Source organism: Uloborus diversus, chromosome 9, assembly GCF_026930045.1.
Source record: "Uloborus diversus isolate 005 chromosome 9, Udiv.v.3.1, whole genome shotgun sequence".
Classification (NCBI taxonomy): Eukaryota; Metazoa; Arthropoda; class Arachnida; order Araneae; family Uloboridae; genus Uloborus; species Uloborus diversus.
This window is the reverse complement of record NC_072739.1, coordinates 101,310,686-101,326,387: the sequence shown is the minus strand read 5'-3', so window position 1 is coordinate 101,326,387 and position 15,702 is coordinate 101,310,686. Positions and strand designations below refer to the sequence as shown.

The following is a 15,702-nucleotide window of genomic DNA, read 5'->3' as shown; positions in this document are numbered from 1 at the left end:
GAACCTTGCAAATAATAACTTGTACACTTATTTCCATGCCCTAAATGTAGCACTTGACATTTCCCAACATTAACATCCATACCCCATTTATCAGCCCACTCCGTAATATGATCTAGATCCTCTTGCAACTGTTTTGCTTGTTCTTCATTTTCTACAGTCCCCATAACTTTGACATCATCAGCAAAACAATTCATGTTCCCAGAAATATTTTTGTGAATAATATACTATACGTTTTGACATATTATAGCTTCACCGTCAGAAAGACTTGTTTTTTTTTTTTTTGGCAGTTAAACATTTTCTTCTGATATTTAATGCTCTTTTCTTTAATTAAGCTTTTTTTTTTACGAAACATAGAAGATTTTTGCTAAATCAAATCGCCCTCTCGCTGCTAGAGGGCTACAACTGCGAGCACTAGTTTGGAGTCATTCTCAGGTTTTTACCATGTTTTTAAATCATAATTTTGATCAGAATTCTTATTTATTTGATGTTAAATAACATTCTGGATTACATAATCGTATGTGGGTATAATTATCACTGCGGGATCTAGCATATGCAAAATTGTAAGGGGGGGGGGGGCTCAGATATTTTCCCCATGAGTAAAACGATACAACGTGTATAAAGTACAAATAAAGTATTAAAATAGAGTTAAAAACTTTTTTAACTCTGTTTTAATACTTTATTTGTACTTATACACATTGTGTCGTTTTACTCATACCATAGTACAAAGTTTTCGACTGCTTTTTTACCATTTTCCCCATAGTTTAGGGAGATATTTTCCTCCATGGAAGCTAATTTCAGGACAGATTAGAGTCATTAAAATTTGATATTTTTAATAACTTTTTCATTAATGGCTGGAGAAGAAATGTTTTTACACTTTTGCAAAGAAAAAAACACTAAATTCAAGCAAGTTCTAATTTCTAAGGGGGGCTCAAGCCCTCCCTTGCCCACCTATATGGGCGCCCTTGGGATCTAGAGTGGAGCAAGCATGAGCCCTTGCCTGCCCCAGGTGCCAAATTCATCTTCTATATTTTTTTCATTCAAACTCGATACAAAAACTTAAAGAAAGGTGGACAAGGGGAGCAGTTTCCGGATTTACTACAACTTAGAAAAATAGAAGATTTGGCAGTGATAATCGTCAATACTCACTCTGCAAAACAATTGAGCAAATGCTCTCTACCGTTCAAGTAACCAGATTTTTTTTCCTGCTCACCTTTATTTAGGACTACCCACTACCCAGAGTTCAAAATTAAGATACAAAAATTAGGCTACACCTCTCCTTTTTTCTTTAGTCGGCAAAATGTTCTGCTTAGGTGTGGTTTAAAAATAATTTTGTTCCGTAAAGCATCATCATGAAAGAGTACTTTAGGATTCTGTTCAGGATTTTTCACGTGGTCCTTCTTTTGTGAAAAACCAGATAATTAAAAAAAAAAGAAATAAATAAATTGCAATTTTGAAATACATATACACATCTAATGTGTTGGGGTGAGGTCATAGCGCAAAATCAGGGGCGGACTGGCCCTAAACTTTTAATGTGGAAAAAAAAATTCATGCCGGCCCCATCCAAAAACGTTTGGCTGTAGTTTTCCAAACCTAAAAAGTTTCTAGTGTGTTTCTTCAAAAAAAAAAAAAAAAAGGTTCCTCCAGCAGCCCTCACCTTTCTCAATCCCGCTGAAATACCTAGATTTTTTTTTTTTTTTTCAGAAATCCTTATTTAACTTTTCATTTCAAGCAAACTAGTGGGCAGATTGATTTAAACTAAGCATACAGCAAACGCCCATAATATACAGATGATATTTCAAGGATCTAACTTTCTCAAAAATATTTGCAAGCTTAAATTGCTCTACGCAATAAAAAAACCGCTGTGAAAACTGTGTGGCTTCTTTGAAAATCCGCATTTAAGAGTATTTCGTTTATGTAAAAGTGAATAAAAATCTTATTTAAAACAAAACGTAATACATTTGAGGCAGTGAGAAGCAAAGGGGTGTAAGCAGACATTTTCAAGTTTTGAGTAAAATTCGTGTAAAGATTACATCCTAGGTAGGCTTTCATTGAATTTTTTCTAAATCATGCTGTACAGCGGCACCTACCAGGGCTGCTGGTACTATCTCTTGCCCCAAGACAGAGGAGGGGTCCACCTACCATTTGTACTGGTTACCTCCAAATTTTCAAATTTTCCTCTTGCATCCCTTGCTTCTCACTACCTCATATGGCCATGAGCGGTACTATTTACCCTTCAGAAAAAACTCTTTTTTTAAAAATGTCTTTTCTTAAAATTGTATTGTACGTATTCAAACTAATGAAAATTTTCATGTAAACCAAACGTAATATATCCGTTCAGAATGAATACATCACAGATCATGAGACAGTGAGAACTGATCGGAAATATCGGATAAGCCCGAAAAAAAAAAACGAATGTCGCCCGAAAAAGTCGCCATTTGTCTCAGTGAGAAAACTGATTTTCAAAGGTATCTCTCAAAATGTTATCTAGTGAATGAAATTTGGGGGTACGGCAGTGCCCCCCGCCAAGTCGAGCGCGAAGCAAACACTGCCGTACCATCCTTTACTGGAACCATTTCGCCGCATTTTCAGGCCCCTATTTGAGAACCTTCTGATGAGACTAGAACGCAGAAATTTTCGTCATCCAGTAAGCTATAATCACATACTTAAAATCCGAAATTTCAAGTCTGTAGGTCATTTAGTTCCGAAGTTAAGCGAAAGCAAAGTTTGCATTTATGACACTCACTCACTCACTCATGATCATCAAAATAGAACTAGTACTTCCCATAAACTCAGAGAGGTGAAATTTGGTACAGAGTTAGGGTTTGATGGCCACATAAAGGGAAAACTATAAAAACTAGGCTAATTGAAGATCTGGAGTGACCCTGATTAGAAAACACAAGAGCCCAACCAAACTATTAGAGATCGACATACCGTCTTTACAAAAAATATTCAACTTGGTGGGCCGCTTCATTTGATGTCAAAAATCGAAAGCTGAAGTATCTAATGAAGAACCCTTAGGTGTATTAGAGATATGGTAATGCCCCCTTCTTCTATTGGTACATTAAAAAAATCGACTGTCATTGCAAAAGTCCAGCGTAGTGGGACACCATCTTCTAACTTAATCTAGCCTAACTTTAGTCTACTCGAACATTACACAAATTAAATGTTTCTACAAAAAGAAGTGAAATCCCACCAAAAACATTCTGTAAAAAACTAGCCAAGTCTCGATGGAGCTGCTTGTTTATCTCTAAAAAGTAGTGAAATCTAGACAAAGTCATGACAAGTCTAAGGTTCCTTACTGCGATTTCTTTATTATTATAGTTAATGTTGTGTGACTTGGCCGTTAAAGGGTACACAAGGGTACTTGGCCGTTAAAGGGTACAAAACCAGGTGCTCCATGACACCACTGCACCAGCCTGTCGCCAGAACCGCTACCCATTGACGAGGGAAAATTGCCACTTGGAAAACGTGTAAACAAAATTGACTTGTACCCACTAACGTATAAAGAATGTTTAACGGCCAAGTCACACAACATTAACTATAATAATAAAGAAATCGCAGTAAGGAACCTTAGACTTGTCATGACTTTGTCTAGATTTCACTACTTTTTAGAGTTAAACAAGCAGCTCCATCGAGACTTGGCTAGTTTTTTACAGAATGTTTTTGGTGGAATTTATTTGTCAGGTTCTAAGAACTAAAGTGAAAATCATGGGATACGGTAATTTATATGCATGTAAAGATGGTTATGACCAAACTCCCCTCCCCTCTCCACAGAAAGCAAGTTCTGGCAGCGCTTGTGCTTTATGGTATATGTGTAGCCTATGCTACATATTAACTTGCCTTTAATAATAATATTCCACTGACACAACGTTTTCAAGTAAGAACAATTTATTTATCAGCTTCCAAGATTTAAAGTGAAAACGAAGAAATGTATTGGGAAAAGCAATAAGATGTGCGTATTCTTTTTCGTAAGTAAATATGTTCAACTAGAGTTTAACCTACGAAGATGTTCAACAAAGTGAAACTTAACCGCTTAAACCAAAAATATAACTATTTATAATTCTATTGTACGAGTTTACATGCTTGCTGAAAATAAATAATAATCGAGTAACGAAAGAAAGCACAACACAGAAATGGTCCGACTTAAACCTTTTTAATGACATAAATTAAACGAAATTAATGAAAACGAAATAATATTTGAAAAAAGTTACTCAAGAGTAATAAACTAAAAATGACAAAATTAATATTACTCCTCAAGAATCGGTGAAAATGTTTTCATACAAGGCCCTAATTTCGTCAAACTGAAAAATCTAATAATAACTTTGTAAATTTCAAATTAGTGCTAAATCATATCATTTTATCCGGAAAAATTTTATCCGAAATTTGAAAGTATGCTATTTAACGAATTTAAACATTGCATTTATCAATTTGACACTGAATAATAACATTAAAATTGAAAAGTATATGATGATAAGATTTTTAAAAATTTACTTTTCGTACTAGTTGCAATATGGTAGTGCTACTAATAAATTAAAAACTAAGTTTCTGGGAATACTGCATTTCAAATTCGGAAATTTTAGATTTGCTTTTAAGATTGTAACATTAAAAATATAAGTAAAAATAGATACATTATTTATGATTAAAATGGGCAAAAACACTTCAAGCTATCACACTTATCAATCTAGCTAAGAAAGAAAAATCTATAAACAAACATTACAAAGCAGTTAACAGGAAAAAAACTTCAAAAATAAAGATTATTTGATGAAATATTATTAAATACTTAAAATATGGTTAAAGAACCTATTTTTTTTTCTTCTATAACTAAGTGTATCCCTTTAAAAGATAGGGAAACAAAATTTTACAGTATTTAAAACATAATAATTACTTAAATTTTTCAACATTCCTTTTTAATTTTATCAAAACATTTCTTTCAAAGCATGTAACTTATATTTTTGTCCTTAAAAGTAATAGATTATGAATATCCGTTAAAGACTACTTGGTACTAAAGATAAAAATAAAAGAAATCGGGAGAAAAAAAACACATTTCTACAACAGTAATCTTTCTTACAAAAAAAAAAGTCTACTTTGTTGAGCAACAGCATCAATGGTATCCTCTGAATCTATTTAATTTAAAATGTCCTTCTCTACAGACATCAACATGAGAGCTTCTAAATTTTCTTGAGAAAGGGTTACACAAAAAATCATGAGTGTAAAAAAGAAATGAATTAAGTTCAGGAAGGCCATGCACATCCTCATATCTTGGACAACCATACGAATTGTACTCAGGGCAGGTTCTGGATACCGGAACAAACCCTTCTCTCTCTCTTTTTTTTTTTTCTTCAAGTTTAAACTGCACAAGTTTTTAATTCTTCCAAATCCTAAATTTCATACCGAAAAAAAGGGGGGGGGGAGAGAAAAATGTTCTGCTGTCTTTGAGAAGTACATTAATAATCTTAGTTTATTATCTCCCTTCAAAAATTAATTACTCTTGAAAAAAAAAAAAACATAAAAAATGTGTGCAACAATAATTGGATAAAATTCGTACAGTATTTAGGCTTTAAATTAGAATTAAGTACAGTAAAACCTGTAGAGTTGACCACCCTTGTAAGTTGACCCACCTGTCTATGTTGACCTCTTTTGTCAGGAACGGAATTAGTCCTATCTTATATAATGAAGGAAAACTTCTGTAACTTGACCACCTGTCTATCTTGACCACTAATGTACGCCAAATTTGGTTTGGAGCATTGTAAAAAAAAACCTTTGTAAGTTTATCACTTGGTTTTTTTTTTTTTTTTACTTTCTTCAGTAAATTATTTTATTTTATTATTTATTAATTTATTATTATTGTATTATTATTTGATAGCTTTCCAAGAATGTTTTTAATGCTTTGATGACGGACTAGCAATTTACTAACTAAACAGCAGCATAAAGCTTATGCTGCTCTTTATTCTCCAAACTTGTTTTTCATTTGCTGTTCTATTTGAGATAGTTTTTTGTACTTTGTTCAATAAAAATAGGTGTCAGTAGAAAAGTACAAAGTGTTTTCTTTCAGTTGCAATAGGTTGTGGCAATTCTGGAATTGCGCTAAGACCCGTATCTGTACATTTTGGGCCCTCTGCAACTAAATGGGTAGGGCATCTCCCTAGTGGCACAGTGTCTATTTGTAAAGTTAATAAGTCTCAATGCTAGTTTTTTTCCTTCAATTTCTAGGGTCGTCAGCCCCCTTGAGGAAGTGAGCCCCCCCCCCCCCCGCACTGCGGGTACGCAGATATGGGCTTGCTAAAGAGCCCTTCTGGCTTATTTCGAGTGCAAGGGATTAAGATATAGGACATTTTAATTTTGCCTTTATGAACTGAGACAGTCGATCTTGTTGCTCTTTGGGCCGTAAGTGTTACATAAAGAGGCTTCAAAAAGAAGGTTTTGAACTTGTAATTAGTAAAAAGTATGAAATATTAAAATGAATTCAAAAAGGAGAAAGCCAGAGAAAATTAGCTGGCACATATGGAATTTCTAAAACTACGGCGTCTAATATAGTTTAAAACAAAGAAAAAATAATAAAACTATTTGAACAGTATTTTTAATTATAATTTCACTTTCAATAATGTTAAACAATGAAAGTTAGTTGAACAGAAAGAGTAATAAGGGTGAATTCCTCGAAAAATGAATACATGGTGCGAGAAATGACAAAAAATATTTCAAAAAATCATTACTGCCCTTTATAAGTTGACCACCAAAGTACTTCACCTCGAGTAGTCAACTTACACAGGTTTCACTGTATGCAAAAAATACCTAATATCGATTTTACGTTCCTGTAAAATTTGATCTTTTCAAGGAAAAAGGTAAGGGGGCGACGGTTAAAAAAATATTGGAAATCACTGCTTTAAATTTTTATACTGTTTGTACTTTTATAAATTTTATCTTTGCTAAACGAAAATAGATGAATTGGACGGTGTTATACAAAAATGAGTTATCCAACAAATATTTTCAAAAAAATAATGAGTTATTCACATAGGTTGGCAGATAAACTGATACACTACAAAGACGATTTCTATTAATATGCCATCTATGAAGTTCAGTTTAGAACTCAATTTACTCAAAGGTACTGCTTGGTGGGTTGACCCATTTTTGTGTAACACCGTTAATTTGTTATAATTATAACTGACAGTTCAAGTTCTTATTATTTAAAGTGCTGATGACAAAAAAAATTAAAAAACACATGATGATTAAAAATATTAAACTTACCTAAAAAAATTTTTTGTCACCCTTGAATTTAAAACACATGCAATCCCATTGAGCAGTCAACACGGTGTATAACAAATGACTCGTTTTTTTCCTCGGAGACAAAATTGTGGAGTTCTCAAAATTATCTGATTGGTTGAGAAAGTCGTGGATCTATCTATTGCAAAGTGCTGGGAAACAGAAGAAAAAAAAAACGAAGGATGAAAAGGAAAAAAAAAGCTTTTTAGCAGACGTTTTGCTCCTATTCATTCCATTCTTAGGATGGCGCCTTTCTCTTATTTCATTTGAAAAAGGTTCAATGTAATCTTTTCCCAGACAGTCTCAGAACGTCTCAGATGGCCACAAAAAAAGATCCCCACCCCCAATAAAACTCCTTACCAGAATTCCAGGAAACATCAATCCCGAACAGAAACAAGAGACACCCATGGACCCTGAAGGCTTCGCTTCGGACGAAGACCACCCAACAAAGACATTGTTTCGTTTTCCCTACGTAACAAGATACGGTAATAGTTAGGCAAGAACAGAGTAACAGCCTGAGAGTGACCGTTGGAAAAGGAGCGGTTGTCCTCCTCTCCCTCCGCCCCCCCCCCCACCCAAAAAAGAGCAGTTCTAGCTGCAGTCCTCGACACAAGAACGGCCGGCCTAGCTAAAAACTTTTTTTTAAAAATAAAATTAAGGGAAACGGCACGTACACATTGAATGCACAGAAAACGGCCCGAGTTAAGGACGGCCCATGTGGAATTTTCCACATCTCACACGTGGCCAGTCCGCCCCTGCGCAAAATTCACTATTGAAATTTAACTGTGGGTGTTTTGGGGATATTTTTTTCTCTTTTCTGGGGAGAGTATCGTTAATGAGGGTTTCATGGTATGGGGAGGGGGGCATCGCCCTGATGTAATAAAATACATCATTCCACATTGATCTGAACTTTCTGTGTTATACTAGAAATATTAACTAGAAATGTCTAAACTCCAAAAGAAATTGGTAAACCCCTTGGGTATTATGTAATAATTGATAGCTTACCTAATGTTTTTGAAAAATGTATACTAATTGTATACATGTATACTGTTGAATAAAACACAAAAATCCTTTTAAAAATCAATAAACCATTTATTAAAGGTTAAAAACAGGTAACAAATTAAAAACTGGTTAAGAGCATGAAAAAAATGACAGGGCCTTATGGTAAACATTTAAACTGTCATCTAATAGACAAGTAAAAATAACCGGAGAAACTTAAACTGATTAACCATATCACCTCTACAACTCCATCACTTCTACCACAGCCGTACAGCAGCTAAAGATGAATATGCACCACTAATACTACATGACAAGGATCCTATAGTACTACACACGACTGCTATTCAAGACAGCCATCCAAGAACCATTTCATCTACTAGCCCGCGATCTTAAATACGTGCTCCAAAGCACTTGTACGAACCTGATTGGCTTTTAGTGGCTATCATTGTTATGCGGCAAAAACGCCCCCCAACTCATCCAATGAGAAGGCAGGAGCAAAAACGCCACCAAGTGGCAACTAGGGTAAGCTTGTATTTCATGTAGAAACTTTGTGAGTGGGCAGTAATGGCCATAAAGAGATTGCAAAATATCGCCAAAACATCCATAAAGAAAATCCCCTTTTAAACTTGTATAATTTAGTACACTAATAAACTTATAATGTTTTAAGTAAACAATGATAATATACTTTAGGCAACAATAATTAACAAGCAAAACAAAAAAAAGAAATGCATGCACACACATAGACAAAGAAATTAGGCAGTTTTTTTTTTTTTTTTTGCTTGATGCTGCTCCATAGTTTATAACAGGGGTTCTCAAACTGGGTTGCCGGAACAAGAGGTGAGGGGTGCCGCGAAGTGTTCGTGGTATAGTATCAATATATATGTAAGGTAAGTGCGCAAAATAATGCCCAGTTGACCTGTAAGGGAATCCTCTATTTTTAGATACAATCAGGGTTGGCTTTCTGCCGGCAGAAACTGGTTTCTGCCCTGCCGGTGGCAGAAACTGGTTATAACCAGTAAAAACCGGAAGAAATTGGCAAAAACTAAAAAGCATCTTTATTAATTCAAGTAATTACAAAAGTTATTTGTTTAAGTAAACTAAAAAATGTAATTCTATTTCATCATTATGAAAAAATGAAACTCATTGCCCTTGATTTAGTTTGATCAGAAAGAGGACTGTTTAACTGCAGATGCTTGTAACATTTGTATTAATCTAAAGGACGAGAATATTAAGGGCACTTAAGAAAAAGAAGTGACATACAGATTTAAACAGGCAGTTACTGGTTGTTATTTGCTAGCTTATACATGTCATCTAAAATGCTTGGGATTAAAATTATCATTTGCTCAAGAAGAAAATGCCAGAATTTTACTTGCTGATAGTAACCTCGATTTTATACCTAATATCACAGCTTTACAAAACAAATTGACCCTATTTCCCAACTTATTTTTCCAGTCAAATTTTTAAACCACCCCAGTTACTACATAGTAGATCATTTTATTTAAAAAATATATACAATTGATGAAACTTTCATGAATCTTTGCTGTATCCTTGATGGAATTGCCATCTAGTTCTTCTGTTGCGAGAGTATTCTGTTATTTCTCCTCTATTCATATTAAACTAAGAAATCATTTATATTTTCCATTCACCTTTTCTTGGAGACAGCTGCAGAGGGCAAAAAACAATTTTTGATTTTTAATGATATTGTAATTAAGTTGTGCTTTGGCTAATATTTCATTATTTTCCTGTGCTTAATTCCTATTGGGTATCAAAGATTTCTTTTGACATTATTTGAGTTTTTGCCAGTTTCTGCCACAAATGTGGCAGAAAGGGGTTTTTGCCATGCCGGTTTTAACCGGTTTCTACCAGTGGTTTTAACCACCTCGGCAGAAACTTGCCAACCCTGGATACAATATAACAAAAATTCACTTGGTTCTCTTTCATCATCATTAAAATGTCTAACTGAAGATAAAGCGTAATCAACAAGCCATTTTTAACTACCAGGCAACAATGTAACAGTGTATCAAAAGTTGTTGTTGAAGAGTGATTTTAAAACTAACTGATCTTATTTTAAGGTAAATTTTGTTTTTACACCCATAAGTTTAACTAGAATAAAAAAAGTTACATAATGTTCTTGAAGCCTAAATTATGTAGTTGACAAATTCAAAAAGAAAAATGTTGTTATGTGCCGTCATCCCCCCCCCCTCCCCCGAGATTTGATTACATAGAACAGTAGATTGTAGTACTATAGGATCAAGGTTTGCCTTATCATTTACTCAGGGGTTGATAAAAATCATGATCGTCTTAAAAAAAAAAAAAAAAAAAAAAAAAAAATCGGAATTTTTTCAATTTAAATCGGATTTTTTTAGTTTAAGATTAATTAAGTCTGTTTAATACTAACAAATTAAATTGTTCAAGCTACATGTCTAAATCAGATTCTTTTTTTATATATAAATTGAAAAATACATAAAACTGAAAATATAAAAAAGAGTAGTTAATCACAACTGGCAACCATGGGCTGCAGGTGTATATCTGAGTTTGACAAAAACTTGCTTCAATATAAAGTCCCATAACCAGATGAATTTATTTCCCAGACAACCTTTAACAATCAAATTTAAAATATTTGACTTTTCTATTTAAAAAATTATAAAATAAATTTAAAAATAATATAGAATTATATTAACTGTAGAAATAAAGAATAAAAATAAAATAGAGCATTGAATTATTTTCTTCAAATAATGCTTTTTATTAATTTTTATTTAAAATTCTTCTTTAAAGAACCATAAAATAACATCCATGATTAAAAAAAAAACCCCTACATCTTGCTTTTTTAACCTTTAATGCAAGTCACCTAGGATAAAAATCAAACTTTTTTCCCTCGAATTCTTGTCCTATTAATATGCATATTTTATTTTTTAAGTATTTTGACTTACTGAATGTGAAGAGGATTGTATGACAGGCTCATTTTTTAAATGAATCCTTTAATAGATTAACTCCTAACAGATGAATCCCTCCTAATTCCAATCACAAACGTCTTAGCTCATATATCCTTTGCAATTTTAATTTTTTTTTTCAATTTCTTTTTTTTTTCTTCTTTTCAATTTCATTGACATCATGATTTTTTTTTCTTTTTCTTTTGTTTTAATTTACTTTATTGAATAACTATATGAACCATTCTATTTTCTTTTGGTAAGGTTGTTTATAGTTAATATTTGCCTTTTTATTGGTTTTTTCTATTAAAAATACTCTGAACTTTATACACATTAAGTTTATTCTTTTGAACTTAAAAATTCATTTTTTTAAAATCATGATTTAAATCGATGATTTAAAAAAAAAATCCACTGATTTAAATCAATGATTTTTTTAAAAAAAAATCAATCGATTTGAATCATGATTTAAATCACAATTTAAATTGGGTTGATTTAATTGCTCAACCCTGCTAACACTGTTCCTTATAATATAACACCGCACACCGGAGTATTTGGTAAAAGGATATGATTCTGTGCTTCATATGCTGCACAAACTGTACGCAGGTGTCCCTAAAACCCCCCATGAAAATAAGGACTTATTCTTATTAGTTGTTTATATAATAGAGATGGACTAGGGTGTCGTGAGAAAATTTTGAATCTTCAAAAGGTGTCCCGAGTCGAAAAAGGTTGAGAACCCCCAGTTTATACCAAGAACGAAAATATAATTGCAAAATATAGAATTACACATATTGCTACGAACTAAAATGATCGCCAAAAATAGAATGCAAATCAAATTCACCAAAAAATAGACTGATTATTCTGTGTTGAGCTTCAATCAACTTTGAGAAAAATTTTAAAATTGGATATTTGTGGAACAAAGAAACTCAAAGTTTGGCTGAAATTTTTCTGACACAAGGGTTTAGTTATCTCTATCACTAAATCAGAAGTTAATTAAAGAATGATCTTTAAACTTTTTTTCAGAGAACTGTCTCAGATTAACTAAATGCACTTTTTTCTTCCAGTAAAATGAGAAAGATCTCTAGATTTGAGTCTTCTTGAAAAGGACTATGAGCCTAGCTGTTTGATGAAGATATACTGCTTACATTAATCGTTTGATGTCTCAAAAATTTTCTTGTAATTAATCTATAAGTGCGGAGTAAAATGCATATATTGAAAAATAATAGAAGCGTCTATTTTTCAATGTACGCATTTACACTAATTTTTACACAAAAGGTAATTTTTAGTAAAACCATCATTTTTAAGCTCACTCATTACAAAAGACATTTGCTACACAAATTTCATAAATTCCTTATTTACATGTAGTGCAAATTAAGTTGCATGGTTAAATTCCGTTTATTTTTTACTGCTTAATTCTCACATTAGCAAACTTTCACCTACGAAAATTTTCTAAAGTAATCAATTTTTCATACTTCCTGTGGTATTTTTGGGTTGTTAGCCATTCTTAATCTTTTTTGACAGTAAAGTTCAAAGTAAATTTTAGTCATGTAGTGTGAAAATTATAGCAACTAACAGCGTGATCTGACTTCCATACACTTTTGACTCAACACAAGAGAAGAGCAATAGCTTTTTGTCAAATCAAATGGTAAATTAACTAAGCATCAAAATATTTGAGATACTCGGCATATGCTCCGTGTAATGTTTTCTTCAAGTTTAATCAATATTTCTAATCAAAAGCTTCTGAGGAAACGAACGACTTCAAATTGTTTTATCTGAGGACATTGTATTCATAAGTAAAGCTTTTTCAGCGTGGCTTCAGGGCTATCATTCTCAATGAAAGCGCAAAACCGGTGCTTTGCAGTGACAGACTAAATTCTTTGAATGTAAACTATGTCAACAAGTAAGCAAATATTTTCATGTGGAGTATCGAAATTGGGAGAGACAAATGAATAATAAAAAAAGGAGCAACATTTGCTTAAAACCGCTTGATCATGAGAGTTCATCAGAAAAACAGGCATGTTAAAACTCCGCCATTACAATATTTTTTTCGCGAACCCCCTGAAAACCTCTCGTGAACCCCCAGGGATTCGCAAACCACTGGTTGGGAACAGCTGATCTATAGGTTTTCTATATACGTATAGAAAAACTTGAAATTTTATTTAAATATTTCAATTTTATGATTTTAATAAGAATGAAAAGAAATTTAGTTTGTTTGCCTTTTAACAAAGCATTAAAAATTAATTAACTAAGAATTTAAAAATTCAAAAACTCTGAATCCTATAGCGGATACTACGAGATCAGAATTTTCAAACTGAAGGCATCAAAAGCATGAAAACAGAAAAAAAAAAAAAAAAGTAAAGTAAAATAATTTTATAATTGCATTTTAACAACAATTCTGCAATGTGAATAATATAAATAATCACCGACATATTTGTCAAAAATTTGGAATAGGGAAAAAAATTGGAGATAAGGCGATAAAAGCATAGCAGATAGTACCGGATTAAAAATACGGGAATTCTGGTATGAAACTGAAATATAATCAACCCTGTTGTCATCATAGACTCAAAACCCTTATTATAGCTTTCTCACAAAATAATGCAAAAACATCTCATCTTGCTAGGGAAAATATTGTAAAGCTGGCAAAATGTGTGCAATGTTTTCCAATCAAGCCAGTCGCTATAAGATACACTAAATGCCAATAACTTTAAAGCTGACAACCCCACGTGAGTTCCTGGAAGGGGGTGGGGGCAGGATTTTTTTTTTTTTTTTTTGAGCAATATTAGTTGTAATCAAGGCTGGACTTAACATGGCTCTAAGCTTTTTCAGGTTTTTTGGTCTCTTTTATAGACCAGATAACTTTTCTGTCGGTGGCAAAAAAGGCCATTTTTTACCCCCTCCTCCCCACTACACTTTATACATATAGTGCATGATGAGAAATGGTGTCCCTTTTTTGTAGGGTATAGAATACACCCAATTTTAGGGAGTCCGGGAGTTGCTCTCCTGGAGGAATTTTTGTAAAATCGATATAAAATTCTGCAGTTTGAAGCCTTATAGGGGTAATTGAAACTACAAAGATCTCAGAAAAAATAGCAAAATACTTTTTTTCTTATTACGATAATACACAGTAAAAATTGTTTTCGGGTTGACAAATTAGTGACAGCAGTCCTCAGAGAGAAAAAGCGAGGGAGAAGAGAAGATTTTATGCTTTGGTTATTTGCTTACGTTGGGCTGTCTGTTCAATTCAATTAGTTTTTGAATACGCCACCCACAAATACAACAATGAATTAAATACAAAATGATCAATAGTAAAAAATGCTTTAAAAGAAATGTTGTACAAATTTAGAAAATAAATAACAGGAGAGTAACATGCTGCCCATTTGTACAATTCATAATTTATATACTTGATAAGAAAAAAAATTGAAGCACTCTTAGCTTTGAAATTTCAAAGACTCATCTAATCGGTTCACAAGGACTCAAAAACAATTACAATTATTTAAGAAACTTCATTTGCCCTTTCCAGACCCTGAAATTTTGTACTAGATTGTACAGCTTTACAGTATTGTTCTAACTTTGTAAGAAAAAAACTACTTTATACAGCTTTACAGTATTGTTCTAACTTTGTAAGAAAAAAACTACTTTAATTTTAAGTTTAAAAGAAAAAAAAGTATAGATTTCTTATTGCAACAACTTTTTTTTCAATTACAAGCAGTGCGGAAAACCAAGAGGAATAGAGGTGATGTTTTTTTTCCCGGTCTGAGCAGATTAACGATGTGCAGAAGTAAGATAGAAGCAAGCAATACAAAAGAATTTCGAAAATACTGCACTGCATTTGGGATTAAATAAACAGCAAGATATGAAACATGTGAATCACAAAAATATATCTCAAGTAATGTGTTACAAAAACATGAGAACCATGATTTTTACATTTTTGATGCAGGATGAGATAAGGAAGTGAATTTAAGATATTTTGGCATTTATTCCTCTACTCTGTCTACCCCCTCCCATTTGTTATAAATGTTTAAATTTATGGTTTGTATCCACTTTTTTCCAAATTTTTCAAGGTTTTCAAGCACTTGAAAATGAAAAATTTTTTTCAAGTCCTTTCCTTTTTTTTTTGTAAGGAACAAGTCATGACATTTTCGAGAGGTAGGGGGCCTTCAACAAACTGGATGCTCCAAACTATAGCTTGTTAATTTATATGTAAATCCATTTTTTAATCTTTGTTTCAGTTTCTAATTTGTTGAAAACCTCATTGATTATTTTAATTATTGCAGCTGAATACTTAGCACGTTCAGTCGATATTTTCACTTATATATACTTGCCCAGTTCAAAGTAGTATTTTGCAACACATTTGATCATCGGAGGGACTGCTTTACTACTTATAATACATTGTACAATGTTCTCCCCCCACCCCCTTAGAAAAGGACAGTCGCTATTCTCTTCACTTTCGCTTCTGAACTGTTCAAAAAAGAAAAAAAAATCATGATTTTTTTCTTTTACGATTTTGAAGCTATATTGTTAC

The 15,702-nt window shown here is 32.7% G+C and overlaps 1 protein-coding gene across 1 annotated transcript in view; it reads left to right on the top strand.

Annotated features, from left to right (window-relative positions):
- Positions 1-15,702, top strand: part of LOC129230397 (1-phosphatidylinositol 4,5-bisphosphate phosphodiesterase gamma-1-like) — a 112,739-nt gene that overhangs the window by 1,078 nt on the left and 95,959 nt on the right.